The sequence below is a fragment of the Pleurodeles waltl genome, chromosome 4_1 (assembly GCF_031143425.1).
Source record: "Pleurodeles waltl isolate 20211129_DDA chromosome 4_1, aPleWal1.hap1.20221129, whole genome shotgun sequence".
Classification (NCBI taxonomy): Eukaryota; Metazoa; Chordata; class Amphibia; order Caudata; family Salamandridae; genus Pleurodeles; species Pleurodeles waltl.
In genome coordinates this window covers 787,188,051-787,200,574 of record NC_090442.1, presented here as the reverse complement: position 1 = coordinate 787,200,574, position 12,524 = coordinate 787,188,051, and positions in this window count along the sequence as shown.

The window sequence follows — 12,524 nt, the reverse complement described above, 5'->3', positions numbered from 1 at the left end:
ACCGGGCTTATTACGACTTTCCTACTGTGCTGACAGGCGGGAACCAAGGTTACTGGATGTCAGCCCAGTGGGAACAGTGCGGCAGCATTGTTCCTGGCTCATAGTAGAGCCGGTGGCAATGCTGCCGCACGCAGGGTGTAGCAGCACCTTTGAAATAAGCACAGCAGACAATGCGCATTTCAAGGGTGCTGGTCAGAGGGACTCCTGCACTTCCCAGGCCATGGGCATGGGAAGTGCAGGGGCCCCTGTCTGGGCCCCTGCACTTATTCTCCGCCAGCCTCTTCAGGTGGGGAAACCGCCATAAAAAGGCTGGCAGAGAACAAGGTTGTAATCAGCAGAGTGGCACTGAGTTCAGCGCTGCCGTGGCTGACTACAACTAAATCTGCTGTCAGCCTATCAGGATCCTTGATCCTGGCAGGAACGTCTGCACAACTATATTGTAATGTGGTGGTTGGACCGTCACTGCTGAGGCAGTCCGACCGTCACCACGAGGCTTCAATGAGGCCGTAAATGTTAGCTCGTTGCCTAGAGCATTTTTTTAGAGTGTGCAGCATAGCCAAAGATTTGTGCAATGTGGTACCATCTTGTAAAGGCACATTTTCTAGAAAGGTAAATATTGAAGCTTTAGAGGCAGAAAGGATGTAATATGAAACCAACACAAACAATCAACAAGGTCCCAAACTGATATCATATGTGAGTTTAAAATTTGCATTAACTATGTTTGCAGAGAGGCGAATAAAATTTATATCCTTATTCAATGCTACCCATAGCATAGGGACATCTGTTTATGTCCCAAATACTTCTATTTTGTCTTGGTTCAAACACGGTGTTGGTACATCCTTGTTTTACATCTTTTCATCATACCACGACTTATTCACCATGGCTATGCTTTGTTGAGTTACTGGCGTTTTTGTCACTAGATCCGGAATCGCATTTGTTTCTTACCATGCCTATTCGGGTAATGTATTTTTCTCTAGCCATCATAAATGTTGAGTTAGCAGCATTACTTGAGTTTTAGTTATGCCTACAGCCTGGTCTGTTTTGTAAGTTCTGAGATCTGAGAAGATACCCATACAAAGCCTACTGCTCCTGCTTAAAATTCTTCCCATTCAAACACGATGTAAAAGGATGAACACAGTGACTTTTCAATCGTCATATCATATACTTGGTCTTGCTGTTGGTCCCTAATATTGAGGCTTTACATTTAGAAAGAATGCAATACAAAACCAACCCAATTTTCACTTCCGTGTTGTCTACAGGTGCCGGAGTCTGCGTGCAGTGCAAATTGCCCACTGGGCTATAGAGAGGCTGCTCAGGAGGGAATGCCTGCCTGCTGCTTTGACTGCATCCTGTGTCCTGAAGGAGAAATTTCAAACACCACTGGTGAGAAGCAAATGTCAGCACATGGTTAGTGTTAGGAAGAATGCAGAAAGCATGGCAGTTTTTTGTAAGGTTAGTAATGGATTCGTGATCATCAAGTGACACATTGGAATAAACGTCAAAACGTAGGAAAAACAGTCATGCAGTCATTGAAAGAAACACAGGCTGCCAATAAATACTATTGGTATAAAAAACAAGTGACTTCTAGCCATAGATAAACACCTAAAACTGGAGGCAAAACGTTGTACAATTATTATCCCACAATGCAAGGTGAAAAGTGCATCAGTGTCAGATCACATATTGATATCCATGTATCACTTTGTTCTAAGTTATGAGTAGCCTCTTAAGTTTGGTAGGCAGTTCACAGTGGGCATCAGCCCAATTGGAATTTCGAGATGGTCACTTGTTATCCCATTAATTGTTTCCCTAGAATTCCCTAGGATCAATAATTCCGGGGTGAGGCGTAATTACCCAGGCTAAGTCTAGGTAACTCATAAAAAGGGTCCTAATGGACATGTTCGGGTGCAACAATGAGTTGAAAAAAAAGAGGGTTGAGTGTGCAAGATGCAAAAGGGAGCATGGTCACAGCACAGAGATGTGTATGTATATAATGATAAGGGCCAACAGCACTCATCTCAAGAAAATTATAAGTAGTATCTGTATTTGCATTTTTGTATAAAGTGTAAAGCGGGTCATTATTAAATGACTGTCTGTATTGCACTTCTGTGCCAATTCACATCTCTAGAACAGGCACCCTGGAACAATGTACTTTATAATCTGACTGATTCTGCATCTTCACACAGGCACTCATTGCTATACTCCAGAGAATAGCACATCGGCTACTAGTCGCTACAGTTATTGTCAACTGCACAATTGGCCAAGTGATACTGTCAAGGCCTGGGAGGATGTTTCAAAAACTGAAAATACAGCATACAACAAATGAAAAGATGGTGTTTGATGTACAAATAAACATCACTTGTACATGTCCACTTTCTTGAATCCGGCAAGAGTTGCATCCCCAGCTTTATGACAATTCAGCTTTAAAGGATGCACTTTTTAGGCCTTGCCTGCATGAGCATGCCCTAGCACCTAGGCTTTGTCTTGCAAAACTAATGTGTTCAATAATGGGCTTGGAATCCAGCCATTGCCTACCATTCGTTGACATCCTTGTTGCTCTTCTTTGCTGCCTTCTCCTTGGGAAGAGCTTGCCACAGTTCTAAGACACAATATCGAAATCACAAATATTGTGATACAGAAATATTGTGTCAAAAATATAGATCACAAACCTATCGCTTTCTCATACATATAATGGCAAGTACAAAAATATTGAAAAAAATATTGTTTAACACGATTTAAAAAAAAAAATACATTTTTAAAATATATGTAGTTAAAAACAGTAAGGGCCTTGCGGTGGCGGTCAGATTGCCACAACTGTGGCAGTCCGACCGCCGCCTTACAACCCTGGTGGGCGGACCCTCCATGAGACTGTCGTTCTTGCCAGGAACATTGTTCCTGATGGGGTGATGGGGGTTGGAGTTGTAACCAGCCAGGACGGCGCTGAACTCGGCGACGCCTGGCTGATTACAGCCCAACTTTCTGCCAGACGTTTCATGGCAGGAACCCTGACTGAGAAAAGGCTGGTGGAAAGCCAGTGCAGGGGCCCCCTGTTTCGCACCCTCGGAATGTGCAATGTCTGCCCTGCAGACAGTGTGCATTCTGAGGATGCTGGAGTGCTAGGATATTGGCCTAGGCTCCCTTAAACGAGCTGGGGCCAGTATCCTATCACTGTTACTGCCTGTCAGCCTGGTAGGAAACGCGTATTACAGTGTTCTTGCCGGTCAGCCCAATGGGAATATTGTAATACGCTCGGGGGGACACCACCGGTATGACGGTGGCATCCTCCCTGGGGCTTTGGCGGACCGCTTTTAGGACCATCAAAGTCATAATGAGGCCCTAAATCTTAAATAATTTAACATAAAACATTAATATATTGTAAATTACATGCATTTAAGTAATATCTAAAAAAATATAAATATATACTTATTTAAACAATCACACACATATATAAGTGTAAGTTAATATTTACATACACATATATCAAGTAAAACTATTATAACAAATATTCATTCAAATTTGTAGTATATTTTTTTTATTTTTGACTTATTAATACAACAAATATTTATATATATATTTACATACCCATAAAGAACAAAGAAACAAACAAATAAACTGTAAATACATTTTAAATATTTCCAATTGAATGATAAATAAAATGTAAACAATAGATAAAAATACATTTAACTAAAAATATGTTAAAAACTACATATATTTATACATATGGATAATATAAAATTATATACCCAAACACATAATAGTAATACTTAATTAAACAATATTAAAAAAATTATTAGACTATAGCAATAATAAATATACTACTCCCACTCCAATCTTCACAACAGTAGGGAAAGCATTGGACTCAGGAGGAGTAAACGCTACTATTCCCACTCTAATCTGTGCAACAGTAGAGAAATCGTTGGTCACCAGAAATATAAAATTTACTATTCCCTCTCCAGTGTTTGCAACAGCAGGGAAAGCGTTGTACTCAGAAGAAGTAAAATTCACTATTACCACCCCAATCGGTGCAACAGTAGGGAAAACTTTGGAATCATAAAGGATAAAATTTACTATTCCCTCTCCAATCTGTGCAACAGTGAGGTAAGCGTTTGACACCAGAGGACTAATATTTACTATTCCCAGTCCAGTGTGTGCAACAGTAGAGAAAGTGTTGTACTCAGAAGAAGTCAAATGTACTATTCCCGCTCCTGTTGGTGCAACAGGAAGGAAAACATTGGACTCATGAAGGGTAAAATTTACTATTCCCTCTCCAATCTGTGCAACAGTAAGTGAAGCGCTGAACACCAGAGGCTAAAATTTACTATTACCACTCCAGTGTGTGCAACAGTAGAGAAAGTGTTGGACACAGAAGAGGTAAAATTTACTATTCCCATTCCAGTCTGTACAACAGTAGGGAAATTTTTGGACTCAGGAGGAGAAAAATGTATTGTTCCGACTCCAGGGTATGTAGCAGTAGGGAAAGTGTTGGAGTTAGGAGAGGTTAAATTTACTACTCCAACACAAGTAAGTGAAACAGTAGGGGAAATGTTGGACTGAGGAAAGGTAGAATTTACTGTTCCTACTCCAGTAAGTTCAACAGTAGGGAAAATGTTGGACTCAGGAGAGGTAAAATATACTGTTCCCACTCCAGCGTGTAACACACTATGGAAACTGTTGGACTCAGGAGAGATTAAATTTACTATTCCCACTCCAGTATGTGTAACAGTAGGGAAAGCGTTGAACTCAGGAGGGGTAAAATGTACTGCTCCAACTCTAGTGTGTGCAAAAGTAGGGAAATCATAGGACTCAGGAGAGGTCAAACTTACTATTCTCACTCCAGTATGTGAGACACTAGGGAAACTGTTGGACTCAGGAGGAGTTAAATTTACCACTCCCATTCCAGTAAGTGCAACAGTAGGGAAAATGTTGGCCTTAGGAGGGATCAAATTTAAAATCCCACTCCAATGTGTGCAACAGTAGAGAAGGCGTTGGACTCAGGAGAGGTCAAATCTACTATTCCTACTCCATTGTGTGCAACAGTAGGGAAAGCTTTGGACTCAGGAGGAGTAAAATTTATTATTCCCACTACAGTGTGCGCAACAACAGGAAAAGTGTAGAACTCAGGAAAGTTACATTTACTATTCCCACTCCTGTGTGTGAAACAGTAGGGAAAGTGTTGTACTCAGAAGAAGTAAAATTTACAATTCCCACTCCAGTCATTGAAACAGTATGGAAAGCATCACACTCAGAAGAGGTAAAATTTGCTATTCAGACCATTTCATTGATACAATACAAAGAGAATACTTCACTTCAAACAAACAACATATTCTAAGAACTCTATTAAATACCCCAAAATATAAAATTCTAATTATTAAAATTAAGGGCCTGATTCCGCAGTTGGTGGTCGAACCTCCAGTCCGTCACGGCAGCAGTCGTGAGAGTGCCGTCAAGCCGGTGGCATCCCAACCCTCACATTATGATATTCTCACAGGGCTGGCGGTGTGTCAGGGGTGCAGTCAAGGTGGTGGCATGCTGCGGCTCTAGGAGAAAGCCTGAAGCCAATGCCAGCTACATTGCTGCGCCTCCAGCAAGTCAGGTGCACTGTTTCCTTGCACCATGTCATTCATGTCAAACAGAGCATGCACCAACATTGCAGGCATGGGGGTAACAACATGGGCCCCAACCAAAATCTACATGGGCTTATTCGCCATGGGACTTTTTTTGTGGCTCTTTACCTGCCTTTTCACCGACCTTTACATTGCAGCGTCCCCGCCATGAAAAGGTCAGTGGAAAGGCAGATCATAATACACATGGCGGAGCCAATACTGGCACCACCACTATTGACCGCTGCTGTCCCTACCGCCGCCGCCATGGTAGTTCAAATGTCGGCTGTGGCGGCAGTCTTGTGGCAGTCTGACCACACAGATCGTAATCGACAAAGACAATATGGCGGGCCCAAGACTGCCAAGGTTGTAATCAGCCCCCTAAATCTCTTAATTTTAACAAAAATTTTACAAATAAAAAAATAAAATAAAATAAAAAATAACAAAGCAAATACAAATTTTAATAATTATGATCAACTAACACAAATAGTATTAATATAATTAAAATACCACACTATAGCCTTCATTAGGACCCTGGCGGACGGTGGTACTTTGGATGAAAGTACTGCCAACAGGCTGGCGGTACCTTTCCCCAAAATATGACATTGGCGGTTTGGCTCAAGCCAAACCGCCAATGTACCACTTCATCCGCCAGGGCAGTAACAGCCGCTGGGCTGGAGACTTCAGACCATCACTGTCCCACCCGTGGGATTATGACCCCTCCTACCGCCATGGTTTTTATGGCTTCCTTACCACCACGAAAACCATGGCGGTAGGCACTATCAGCGACAGGGAATCCCTTTCTTGTAACTGATAGGGGTCTTCCCCACCTCACCCCCTCTCCTGGTTTCCCCCCCACCTTCTCCCACTCCAGACCCCCCACACGACATACACACACATGCACGCACCATCGAACACATGCCTTCACACACATACCCACATTCACCCATGCATGCATACATCCATCCACACACACATCCACACATACTGACATACATACAGGCACACACGCATTCACACAACACAACATGCACGCACAGTCATAACCATACATGCACACATGCATTCCACACGCCATGCACCCGCATACACACACGCATGCATGCACCAACATACACACACATCCCTACACACACACACACACACACAACACCCTCCACCCCCCTCCCCTGTTGGAGCACCCGCCTTACCTGATTTCAGGGGGTCCTCCAGCAGGAGACGGGACAGGGCACTGCTGTCAGCAGCAGCGTCCGCCAGCAGAACACCGCCAAGCCGTATCATGTGTCATGATACGGTCTGTGGTGGTCTACTGGCGTGTCGACCTTACCGCCATCCGCCGCCATGGCCGCAGCCAGAATTCCGCCATCCTTTTGGAGGAATTCCGGCTACAGTCATAATATGGCGGATGGCTGGTAGCCGCGGCGATGGTATTTTGGCGGCCGTCGCCACGACGGTAGGCAGGCTATACCGCCATTGTTATAATGAGGGCTTATATTCCCACAAACATAACAGCCAATAATTACAATGTAATAAAAATAAAGTATAGCACAATCAACCTATGAAATAATTAAAAAATATATTTTTTTAAATTGAAAACCTTTTTTTATTTCTAAAATATAATTAATAATTACTTAAACACATTCCCCATTATTGTACAACACACACCTAAAATGTAACAACATAGATATGAATTGAAAAAATAAAGTAATCATTATCAAAAAACTATTTATTAATGAACTTCCAACGGTGTAACCCTAAAAACACAAGAATGCACACCTAACATATAATCTAAAAAATATCATGATAACACAATTTACATAATAATTGATAATAATTTACATTAATTATTAATTAATTATAATGAATTTACTTCTCACCCTGTACCCCTATAAACCCTACAACCTGCACCTAAAACATATCCAAAAAGAAATTAATTAGAAAATTTACATAATGAATCATCAATTAAATCAATACTAATAATTAAACAATAATTTTTAATAATTAAAAAATAATTATTAATTAATTATAATGAAATTACTTCCCATCATATAAATACCCTACAATACCCACAACCCTCACCTAAACTTAACTGAAAAAATAAATTAATTAGAGAATTTACGTAATTAATTTTCCATTACATCATTAATAACATTTGAAAATTATTTGTTAATTCATTACAATAAAATACTTCCCGTCCTACAACCCTACAAAACCCACAACCCGCACCTAAAATGCAACTGAAAAAATTAATTGATTTGAAAATGTACATAATTATCAATAAATCATTAATAATAACTAAAACTGCCCTGATTACTTACGGGTAATCCCTATTACTCTCAACCGAATCCTGACGTCATGAAGTCATCCTCTTTCCAGACAGGAAACCAAACAGGAGGCAATCTGTGGCCCCACCCGCCCTCGAGGTCAGGCATATAATCAACAACCGAAAGAAGAACTTCCTGAAATACCAAGCTCACAAAGGCCTGCGCCGGGAGAGTGGGAGGGAAAGAGGACTGGGACAAGGACGAGTAGGACTTTCAGTAATGGGGATTACCGTTAAGTAATCAGGTCATTACCTTCACATCCCTCGTCCCCCACCCAGTTCTGATGTCATTAGGCATACCAAAGCAAACAGCCCAGGAGGCTGAGAGGCTCCTAATGGACCACACCTGGATTGACACGGGGCAAGGCAACGCTGCACTTTGATAAGCCAGGGAAATCATCTCCTTAAGCCAGAGGGTCAATTTGGAGATTGCCTTACCTCGATTTGGAACCCAAAATTTACAAACAGACTGTCGGAGGACCGGAAAGGAGCAGTGCAATCCACATAGACAGAAAGGGCACGTTTCACATCCAAAGTGATGAGAATAACCTTCTCTGGAAAAGAAGGAGCCAAGGCAGGAAGAATCAGTTCCTGAGCGGAATGAAAACAGGAGGCAACCATGGGAAGGAACGCCGGATCCATGCAGAGGACTGCAGCATCCACCAGCAAACTCAGAAAAGGAGGAGAACAGCACAGAGCAGTTAATTCCCCCAACTGCCTCACAGATGTAATAGCCACCAGAAAAGCAACCTTACACGCAGAACCTTCAAATAAACAGAGAACAAAGGCTAAAAAAAAACAGACCACAGCGCATGGAGGATGACAGAAAGGTCCCAAGGAGGAACAGATGACCTCACCATAGGTGCAAAAAGGAAAAAACTCCGAAACAATCTAGAAACCAAAGAAAAAGAAGTAGAGGACTGGAATAAGGGTTCCTGAAAGGCCTGGATAGCAGTTCATTGGCTCTTGAAGGTGGAGAGGGAATACCCTTCATGAGACCCATCCACAAAAACAGCAGAAACTGGGCAGGAGACAGGAGAGAAATCATGAAGGGAACACCAAGAGGCAAAGTGAGCCTAATGCTTAGATTAGGCAGAGAGAGCAGACCTCCTCCTAGAACCCTGCATCAAAGAAACAAAAGGAGCAGTCAAACCATCTCTCATCAATGTTCTCCGCTCAATATCCAGACTGCAAGCATCAGGGACACCAGGAGAGGGGGACCCAGAAGCCGCAAGGAGGAGGAGACCCGTGGAAGAACCCACTGAGGAAGAACCACCAGGCTCCGCAGCAACAGGAACCAGGACCTGCGGGGTCAATAAGGAAGGACAGCCACCACCCGAGCTCCCTCCAGCCACACCTTCAGCAGAAAGGATTGGACGAGGGGGAAGGGATGGAGGACAAGGAATTGACAATACATCCACCCCAGGCACCTTCCTCTGGGCTCTGGAGCAGAACAGGGGCAGAAATGAGTTCCCCTGGAGGCAAACAGATCCTGGTGGGGACACCAGAACCATCTACAAATCTTGCGAAACACCTAAGGAGAGAGCCTCAAGTCCAGGGAGGAAGGGAACTTCTGACTACGAGAGTCCGTCACCACATTGTCCACCCCCCTGATGTGCTGCGCACAAAGAGATTGAAGATGACACTCCACCCACTGTGCAATAGAGCAAGCCATCAGATTGAGAGAGCATCTGTTCATGCTGCCCTGATGGTTAATGTTGGCCACACTGATTTGTGAGACCGAACCAACACATTGCAACCCAACAGGTGAGTCCAAAAATGATGCAGCGTTCAGTCCACCACTGACAACTCTCATCAGTTGGACTAATGATATGCCTCCGATGGTAGCCATCTCCCCTGCACCACCAGAGCCCCTGAAGTAGCCCCCAGCACATGAGGCTAACATTCATCACCAGTACCACAAGAGGAGAAGGTTGCATTAACACTCCCTTGATGAGATTCGAGGTGTCCAACCACCACATCAGACTGGGAACCACGCAGGGGACACCGGAACCAACTGGGACAGGTTCAACACAGGCATGCTGACAAACTTGCAGAGATGCCAAAGCAACGGCCTGAGATGAAGACGGGCCCAAGAGACAGTGAAGACAACGCTGCCATATGACCATGCACTTCTATCCACAGACCCAGAGAGGCGGAAGACTTACCCAACAAGGAACGAACCAGGGTCTGCAACTTAAGAATCTGCAACTGAGGGAGAAACACCTTGCCTAGAACCGTGTCGAACTTCGCCTCTATAAACAACGTCCTGGTTTCTGGCATGAGATTGCACTTGGGAAGGTTCAGAAGGAAACCATGGCTGTCGAGCGTATGAATGGTCAACTCCAGAAGCCCAAGCAGCACCGGAATGGATGGAGACTGAAGGAGTCAGTCAACTAGAAAGGGAAAGATGGATATCCCCTGAAGATGGAGATGAGCCACCAGAGGGGCCACAACCTTCACACACACCTTGGTGGACGAACGCAGACTGAAGGGCAGGACACAAAACTGCCAATGGTGACCCATCACAGCAAACCTAAAAAAAATTTGCAACTCCATAGCAACTGGGACATGAAAGTAAGCATCCTGGAGATCCATAGTGGCCATGACAGTACCCTTCTGAATCAATCGAATAATACACTGCAGAGTCTCCATTTTGAACAGACTTTTCCGCACAAAAGAGTTTAGGCCCTTCAGATTTATCACGATCCCGAAACCCCCTGTCACTTTCAGTACCAGAAAAATGACGGAAAACACTCCAGACCCCTGCTGGAGAGAGGGAACGGGCACAATGGCCCCCTTCTTTACAAGAGCCCGGATCCCCAACAACAAGGCCTGCTGTTTCACTGGATCCTGTGGAACCGAAGTCATCAGTGTGCCTGATGGCTCCGGAAAAAAAAGGAACGTGATCCGGTGCCAAGTGTCCCAAGGCCATCACAGTCACACCCTGACCACAGAGGGAAACCTATGAGGGATGATGGCGGTATAGTCAGGACCTCTGAAAGTCATTGCGAGGTTCATGGCAAGACTTCTTCTGAAACTTCCCCTGAAAACCTTTAGGCTGGAACTTCTGCTGCCCCACCACTGCAGGCTGGTGGCAGAAAGGCTGATGAAAGGACCTGGAAGACCTCCTCCCCCAGGGAAGATTTAGACTTCTCTGGCTACCGGAACGACAAAGAATGCTTCCGCTCCTTAAACACCCTATGCACCTTCTCCTCCAACTCATGCCCAAACAGCTGAGATCTAGTGAAAGGCAGATGGAGGGCCATGGAGCGTTGAGCAGCATCCATATTTCGAGCCTTTAAATACAGACTACGATGGGCCGTAACCGAAACACCACAGGAAAGAGCAGAGGAAAACAAAGACTTGAATTCAGACAAGAGAAACTGGACCACATAAGCCCCATACATACCAGCTCATAAGGCTAGTTGAGCCCCTGCATAAGCCTTCTTCACGGAAGAGTCCACCTTCTTCCCTGCCCCATCCTTAAGGATATTCTCCTCTGCCATGGATGATCTACACACCAGACTGGCCACCACTAAATCCACGTGCACAGACTCAGGCAACTTCAAATCCATGTCCTCCAAGGGGTACAGCTTTGACATGAAACGAGGCAAAGCAATACAGCCAGGATCCTTCCATTCTTGCAATAAGACACCAATGACAAACTGATGATTAGGAAGAGCCACACCAGGCAGTAATTTAAACTGAGGCAACACAGAGTCCAGAGAAGAACCAGACACACCGTCCTCTGGAAAACCCATATTGACTTTCACATGGCATAGTAAGGCAGGCAGGAGATCTTTAGAAATAGACTTCCCCCTATGGTCAGCGAGGGAGAGGAGTTCCATCAAATCTTGTCCAAAGCGACACAAAGCCCCTCAAAGCCTCACGGCACAGCTGCAACCTTCATCAGAAACAAGTCGAACAATGCAAAGCACCTCAAAGCTTCGCTACTCAGATGACAGCTTCAGCACAACAGTTGCAGAGTGGCGGGAAGCCCCCAAAATCCTTGCTGCAACGCTTCATCAGAACAGATGCTGGATGACGTAAAGCCTAACAAAGCAGTGCTGCACAGACTACGCACCAAGGACATAAGGTACAATCCTCAGCAGGCCAAACATGGTCCTGTGTCCAGCCTGCAATTTGTCCCAGTCCCGCATTACAAGATACCCACAGTTGGCGCTTCCTACTTTTTGGCTCTACTTTTATCTAATCCTTTAAAAATAAATTTTCCCATTTCTTCTGATTGTTTTTTTGTTATTTTGATTTATAATAATTTATTCAAATGCATTCTAGGGGCCTGATTAACAAAGGTAAACTTAGACTTAAAGTCTAACTTTACTACTACTAAAGTTAGACTTTTGGTCTATGTTTAGACTTTTGGTCTAAACATAGACCAAAAGTCTACCTTTACTACGAGTAAAGTTAGAATTTAGGTCTCAACTTGGACTTTTGGTCTAAACTTAGAATTTTGGTCTGAGTTTACCTTTGTGAATCGGGCCCAGTGTTTCCAAATTGATGTGGGATTTTTATTGTGTTGTGTTCTCACTTTATTACTGTTGGTGTGCTGCATAAATACTTTAAGCATTGCCTCTAAGTTA